At 37.0% G+C, this 7,344-nt stretch overlaps 1 protein-coding gene across 1 annotated transcript in view; it reads left to right on the plus strand.

The window, feature by feature from the left end:
- The first annotated feature begins 261 nt into the window (after positions 1-261).
- Positions 262-7,344, plus strand: part of LOC139711391 (tyrosine kinase receptor Cad96Ca-like) — a 58,871-nt gene continuing 51,788 nt past the window's right edge. Inside the window, exon 1 of the mRNA XM_071623277.1 lies at positions 262-315. The gene's annotated coding sequence lies outside the window, so the exon portion shown is untranslated. The remainder of the gene's footprint in view (positions 316-7,344) is intronic.

Here is a 7,344-nt window from a genome sequence, read left to right on the forward strand (position 1 = left end):
ACAGTGGCACCAACTTTATCATTAACGCTGAATTCTACTCTGCTCGCTGGAGAAACATACGAGGCAGTGTGCACGCAGTAGGAAGCCGACCAGCGGTAGACATCAACTGGTATCTTAGTAATATACCACAGACTACTGGGATAGTAACAACAAACGCCCCAAATGCTATTAATTCAGAACTGACTGATACAACAAGTACGTTTACCTTCGTGCCGACAAAGGAAAATTACAGGCAATCTCTACGATGTGAAACAACTGGGCATCAATTGACCAGGCTTAACCAGCAAGACAGCATCGCTTCTCTCAATGTTCACTGTAAGTCCAAACGCGACATCAATGTTCTTACAAAAATATTATATTTCTTCATTTCTGCTCATTGCTCTTTTTTTTTTTTGCTTTTATTTCTCACTTTATAAGGAAAACAATTCATATGATGGTTGCGTTGTAATATTTTGCAATTGTCACTCCCCCCTCAATCCATACTCTCACATTAATTTTGCAGTCATAATTTACGCCAAAATCAAAAAACCGTTTGAAATGTCAAAAAACAATTAAATATTCGTTGTCATAGCTGAATGTCATGCTTTAGAAATACAGGGTAGTGTAAACAATCATTTGACTGGACAAATAAGTTGTTAAAGAGGTATTGCAAATGTATTTGAATTTAAAAATGTTTCAATTTTTCGAAAGAAAAGTTTCAAGTTTCAAGTTTCAAGTTTATTTAACCAATTCATTAAACATTTGACATTTTACAAAAGGATACAGCATTAAGAATAATGAATGGTTTGGGACCCCAAAAGAAGCAGAGCTTGTAAAAAAGGGGTCCCGGATAAACATATAAAACAAAGCAAAACATACTAAAGTTTTAAACATATTAACAAGAAGTATAATAGTAACATATTTACATAGGACAAATGCAACACAAGCACACACACACACGCGCGCGCACACACACACATTCAATCACACAAACACGTGTCACAAAAACTCTCATGCACATACATATAATTTACATGAAATTGCAGAAAGATACTTTCTATTTTACTATACCTTTAAATTCAGCTTCCCTGATCATTCTTGTTTTACAAATTTCCCTCAAGATAAACTTTCCTGATCTGACATAAAACATTCGTCTTTCACGGTATGTGACCGTGCATTACAAAATCAACAAAAAGTCACACGCACTGATTGTGTGTGAGGACTGAAAATTGGTGAAATGGGTTAACCTAGCAAATCTTGAGTTTTTCATATTTTATGAAAGTCTTCTACGTTATGCTGAAGTTTGGGATCATAAAACGGATAGGAAGTTGTGTTTGTGGTCGTTTTTCTCAAACACCTTTTTGAAGAGCAGTGTGATTAGGTGTTTCTTACAGAGTCCCCTTTTCATTTCTTCAAAACCCTGTCCATACCCTTCACTTTCAACTCTGATAATTTTAGAAAGAATGACGGAAAAAATGGCGGAAAGTTTGCATTTAACATGAACAGAATTCATTTATAAAGCATGCTCAATTTTTAATTGAGATTAACCAAAATAATCAACTAATTTACCGGATTGAAATTATCAATTTACCAGATTATGCTGAACAGCATAAACTGATAATCCCTTCATTGTTGTTGCTCTGTGGTCTACATCCTGTCTTTTCTCAGTTCACACTTTTCTGGAGTGTGCGCTTTCTTTTCAATTTTAGGATAGGTTAGGAGAGTCAATTTGAATTGAGTCATATATCATTTTCAGAATCTGTTCTGAACTAAAAATCCATGTTTGGCGACTTTTTGTTGGTTTTGTGATGCAGGGTCGCATATATACATAATTATGAAGAAATAACAAGAAAAACATATCAGTTTCCTCGCCAAAATCGAAAAACGGATTCCGATGTAATTTTAAGCAGAGACGAATAACTAGGAACACATTTGGCATGCATTGACCGAGTTAAATGTGTAAACACTATCCGTGCAAAATTGCACATGCAAGATGTTACTGGGAGGATTATTGTTTGGCAAATTAATGCAGTTTTAGTGTGATATGTTCCGATTTCTATAGTAGGTTTAGGGAATTATAGTTTTCGAAAAGACGTGTTCTGACTTTTCCCCCTATTGACAGTGCAACCAGACGAACATGACGCGTGGCCGAGTACGTTTCGTATGGAAGGCCATCGCCGCCAAAACGCGTGCCAACACCATACGCGTGCTTGTCACAACGTACGCGTGGTCATTTCGGAACGTACGCATGGTTCTGTCATAACGTACGCATGGACATTTGTCATTATATTTCTATGAAATTCTTAGCGTACGCATGCTACTGTCATAACGTACGCATGGTCTTATCATTACGTACGTGTGCTTCTGCCATTACGTACGTATGGTCTAATAGATTCTTGACACTGCGTACGTATGGTCTTGACATTACATACGTATGGTCTTGACATTACGTACGTATGGCCTTTTCCTTACGTACGGGTGGTCTTGTCATTACGTACGCATGGTCTTGTCATTACGTACGCATTGTCTTTTCATTTCATGATCAATCTATAGCGGGTGTGTTGGAATGATACAGGTACCCGTGTCTAAAATAAATAAATAGAAAATTCAGTCATCTTGCTGCTATTCTGAGTTCTAAGATTTAGCAAATAGGCTTGTAGATTATTATAAAAGTTGATGCCTATTTAGGTTGTCAAAACTTACGTTTGAACTGATAAAGTGGGAGCATTTGCAGACATTTGCAAACATCCGACATTTGTTTTGGCATTGTAAAGAACCGAAAGTTCCCGTTATTCATTTCTGATTGCAAAAGCAATCATCCAACATTTACTAGTATCTTAACACCTTATGTAACCGAATGTTACCGTTAATCATTTTCAAATGTAAAAGCAAACCACCGACATTCATTTTAGCATCTTACGGAGCTGAATGTTATCCTAATTCATTTCCGAACGTGAAAGCAAACATCCGCTATTTATTTCAATATCTAACTGAGCCGATTGATACCGTTAATCATTTCCAAATGTAAAAGCAACAGTCTGTTATTTATTTTAGCATCGTACGGAGCAGAATATTACCGTTATTCATTTCCAAATTTATATAAGCAAACATCGGACATTGATTTTATTACCGTACGGAGCCAAATGTTATTGCTGTCCACTTCCGAAAGTGAAATTAATCATCTGACAATTACGAAGTCGAATGTTACTGTTTTTGATTTTTTAGCGTCAAGGCAGACATCAGACATTTACTTTACCATCAAACGCAGCTGAATGTTACTGCTATTCATTGCGAAATTTAATAGCAAATATCCGACATTTATTTTAGCATCGTATGGAGCAGAATATTACTGCTATTCACTTCCGAACGTTCAATTTAGCATCTTCCGGAGCCGAATGTTATTGCTATTTACTTTCGAAAGAAAAAGCAAACATCCGACATTTATCTAATCATTGTACGGAGTTAAATTTTAGTGTTATTCATTTCCGAATGTCAAAGGGATCATTCGACATTTATTTTAGCATCTTTCGGAGCTGATTGTTGTTGCTATTTACATTCGAACATAAAAGCAAACATCAGACATTTATTTTATCATCGTACGGAGTTGAATATTATTGTTATTCATTTCCGAACGTCAAAGCAAATATTCGATATTTATTTTAGCATCTTCCGGAACTGAATGTTATTGCTATTTACTTCCGAACGTAAAAGCAAACATCCGGGATTTATTTTATCATCGTACGGAGTTGAATATTATTAGTATTCATTTCCGAACATCATAGCAAACATTCGACATTTATTTCAGCATCTTCCGGAGCCGAATGTTATCCTTATTCATTTCCGAACGCAAAATCAAATATCTGACATTGATTTTAGTACCGTTATTCATTTTCAAAAAGTATAAGCAAACATCAGACATTTATTTTAGTATCATACGGAGCAGAATATTACCGTTATTCATTTCCAAATTTATATAAGCAAACATCGGACATTGATTTTATTACCGTACGGAGCCAAATGTTATTGCTGTCCACTTCCGAAAGTGAAATTAATCATCTGACAATTACGGAGCCGAATGTTATTTTAGTATCATACGGAGTCGAATATTACCGTTATTAATTTCCAAAATTAAAAAGCAACATCTGACATTTATTTCAGCATCTTACGGAGCCGATTGTTACCGCTGTCTATTTCCAAAAGTAAAGGCAAACATCCGACTTTTTTTGTGGCCCGATTAGTAATGTGCCAACAAAATCTTCATTTCTGAAATTTTGGTGACCTGACGTGCGTTTTTTCTGGCCCCGGGCCACCGTTAGTGTCGAGCCCTGCCTTAAGGGTGTGGCAATGAATAGTGAAAACTGAAATTGTTGTTAATTGGATTCATGGAAAAAGAACTACATCAATTCAAGCATGCAGTTATAAACCTTAGACAAGACGTATGTAATATTGTATTCAGAGGCAAAGTCAGCATTACTGCAATAGGGGGTCTGTTAAAAAGAGAGCTACAGGTGTATGAAAAGTATCCGTTAATGGTTAATGACACCTCCTCCCTTGTCGTCTGCCCCATTTTGGTAAAAGCGATGAATGCACGAACAAACACAAGGACAATTATCGTATACATGTACACTTAGCTTATGCTGAGTCAAACAGAGTGACACCAATCGTAGCTGTGTACGGAACTCACTCTTGAATAGAGAAGATACGGATATGAAAGCTGCATATTAAGAGATATTTTGTTACTGTGTTTAGATCTAGTTCAATAGTATATGAACGGTATCACAAGAACTTTGGTAGTACAGTAACTTGCAGCGAACAACAATACAGAGTGATAGAAAGGCCAATGTTTTCTGAAAAGTGCAATTTTGACAAATTGTCAAGTTTATCTTAAAATTCTAATAGTTGCTTAGTGAGATTGCTTTCGAATCGGGGAGACTCTTCTATTGGCAAACAATTTCATTATTCATCTCGGATTTCGTCACAATCCGAGGTGTTGGCGTCCCCTGAATCTAGTACCAACAAAACTCCAAATTCAATTTCCAGGACGAGATTCGGCAGTAGGAGAGAGATGCAGTGGTTTTGCTTTTTGTAGTCACAGTCGAGCATATATTGGGCATTCTTGGTATGATATTAAAACCAGCACTGGCTGCCGGGCGAGGCCCGTTGGTCTGAGTGGATAGGACACCTGGCCGACGATCAGGAGATCGCAGGAGGTCGTAGATTTGTATCCCGCCTTGATATGTATGCCTTTGATTATTTCTTACCGTGGCTGCTACTAAACACTGATTAATTCGGCGCCTATTTATACGTTGATGTAGAACAAGTATCAATTGCAATTGAAACACTCTACTCTATTGACCCCTCCCCAAGAAAAAAGTTCTGATAATTAATTTATCCTAGAACACCAGAAATGTTTGTGTGCATTGTCAATTCGAGAATTTCGCGAGTCCAGGTTGGCGAAATTTAAATGCACTCGACAGTTTCTGTCTACTATACCATATGCATTGAATGCCAGTGGCGATAACATTAAATTATGCCACGAAAAAAGGCCGTCGGCTCCAAGTCGCGACAATATCATGCCGCGAAAATATTTTTGCTTTTCAACCCATTAAGTAACTATCTTGTTTCACCATGGCTCAACTTCTATAATAGCCTACTCTATGGAGTAACTGTAATAAATCCAAAATTGATGGATTATTTCTCTTACAGAAAAGGACATTCGAATGTGTATTCTAACTATTTAGCTCATACCCGGTTCCTTATTAAAAACAACTATAGAACTATGAGAGTACATGACATCCGTACCTACCAGTCTGTTATGTTGAAGAACATCAACATAATTACCTCATTTCTTCCACGATACATTCATCCCCAACTGCAATATCAACCTCCTATCCCACACGTCATTGCAAAGATTTGCATTTCAATAATCCGAAGCAACTCCTCTTCCATAGTTCTATCTCATACCACGGACCTTGCAGTTAATAGAAATCACTGACGAAACGAATTAAATTATGCCCAACACCTTTGCTTTTCTTTCCAAGCTCCCTTGAAAAAGCATATCAAACTGTAAAGATCAGTAAACATCTAATTATGTCATTCACGAAATACTTTATGCATTTGATATTTCGGATCACTATTCATGAATGTATCCAATATCAAATAATTCAACAAAATTCACGCCTATACAGTTTAAGGCATATCGTACCGTCTTCTTGCTAAGTGCACACACAGGACTCACAGCTCTCACTCCACCCCTTTATACTTGACAGTCTATTTTTATCAACACAATGCAACTCCAGAATATTGAATTACATGCATGGTTTTCTCGTTTCCTCTGTACTTTCAGTTTCATATGATCTTTTTAAAACTCTTTTCTACAGACTTTCGTCTCTTCAAGTCATTAGCCTACTTATAACGACAGCTTCCTGCATTCCATTCCCGCCAAAATCGTTCTAGCATAAATCAGTTAGATCACCGTTTAATTCCTCTATCCTGAAGTGAAGTGTTAAAATCAACACAACTTTGCATTCTGTCATCAGACTACTGTATATTTAATTTTACTCTTTTGAATTGATTGTGCGTCTTATTGTTCTTGAAAAAAAGAGAATACTCTCTTTCATTGAAATACATTCTATGTAGATAACAGAATAAAGGCCGATTCTAAATTGAACTAAACAGAACTGATACGTTAACTTATACTAGTAATTACTTTCTCACTGGTTGTGCGAGATCGTAATAGCTACAGAAAAATATGTTATGCACTACGTACGCATCGTCGAGTTATTACGTACGCATGGTTCCGTCATAACGTACGCGTGGCTCTGTAATTACGTACGCATTGTTCATTCATTACATACGCTTGGTTCTGTCTGAGAGTGTGCCATTTTTTCCGAATCCACGCGTATGTAATGGCAAGACCACGCGTACGTTATGACAGAAGCATGCGTACGTTGGGAATTTCATTGAAAAATAATAGCAAATGTCCCATGCGTATGTTATGACAGAACCATGCGTACGTTATGAAATAGGCATGCGTACGTTCTGACATGTGTGCGTATGGTTTGGCACACGTTTTGGCGTTTCGTGCGGAATGAAATATTCGCGTGTGGCCAAACATTCTTGGGTAAATTATGCTCGGAGCGTTTCAAAGATGAATGTACAATGTATTGATAAATCTGTGACCATAAAAGGAAATGGGTTTCCCTTGTCGATTTTAGTTAAAACTATTTTCAGTAACAAGTCAATTAAATGAATTAAAGCACCAACAATCGTATGTTCTACACAACGAACTACATCACCAAGCCCGGTTCTGCTACTAACAGATCTGGTACGAGTATAAGCCGGTAGTAGTGGAGTGCTGCGGTA

This window comes from Diadema antillarum, unplaced genomic scaffold (genome assembly GCF_040938485.1).
Source record: "Diadema antillarum isolate AM-2024a unplaced genomic scaffold, OU_Dant_1.0 seq00001654_RagTag, whole genome shotgun sequence".
Classification (NCBI taxonomy): domain Eukaryota; kingdom Metazoa; phylum Echinodermata; class Echinoidea; order Diadematoida; family Diadematidae; genus Diadema; species Diadema antillarum.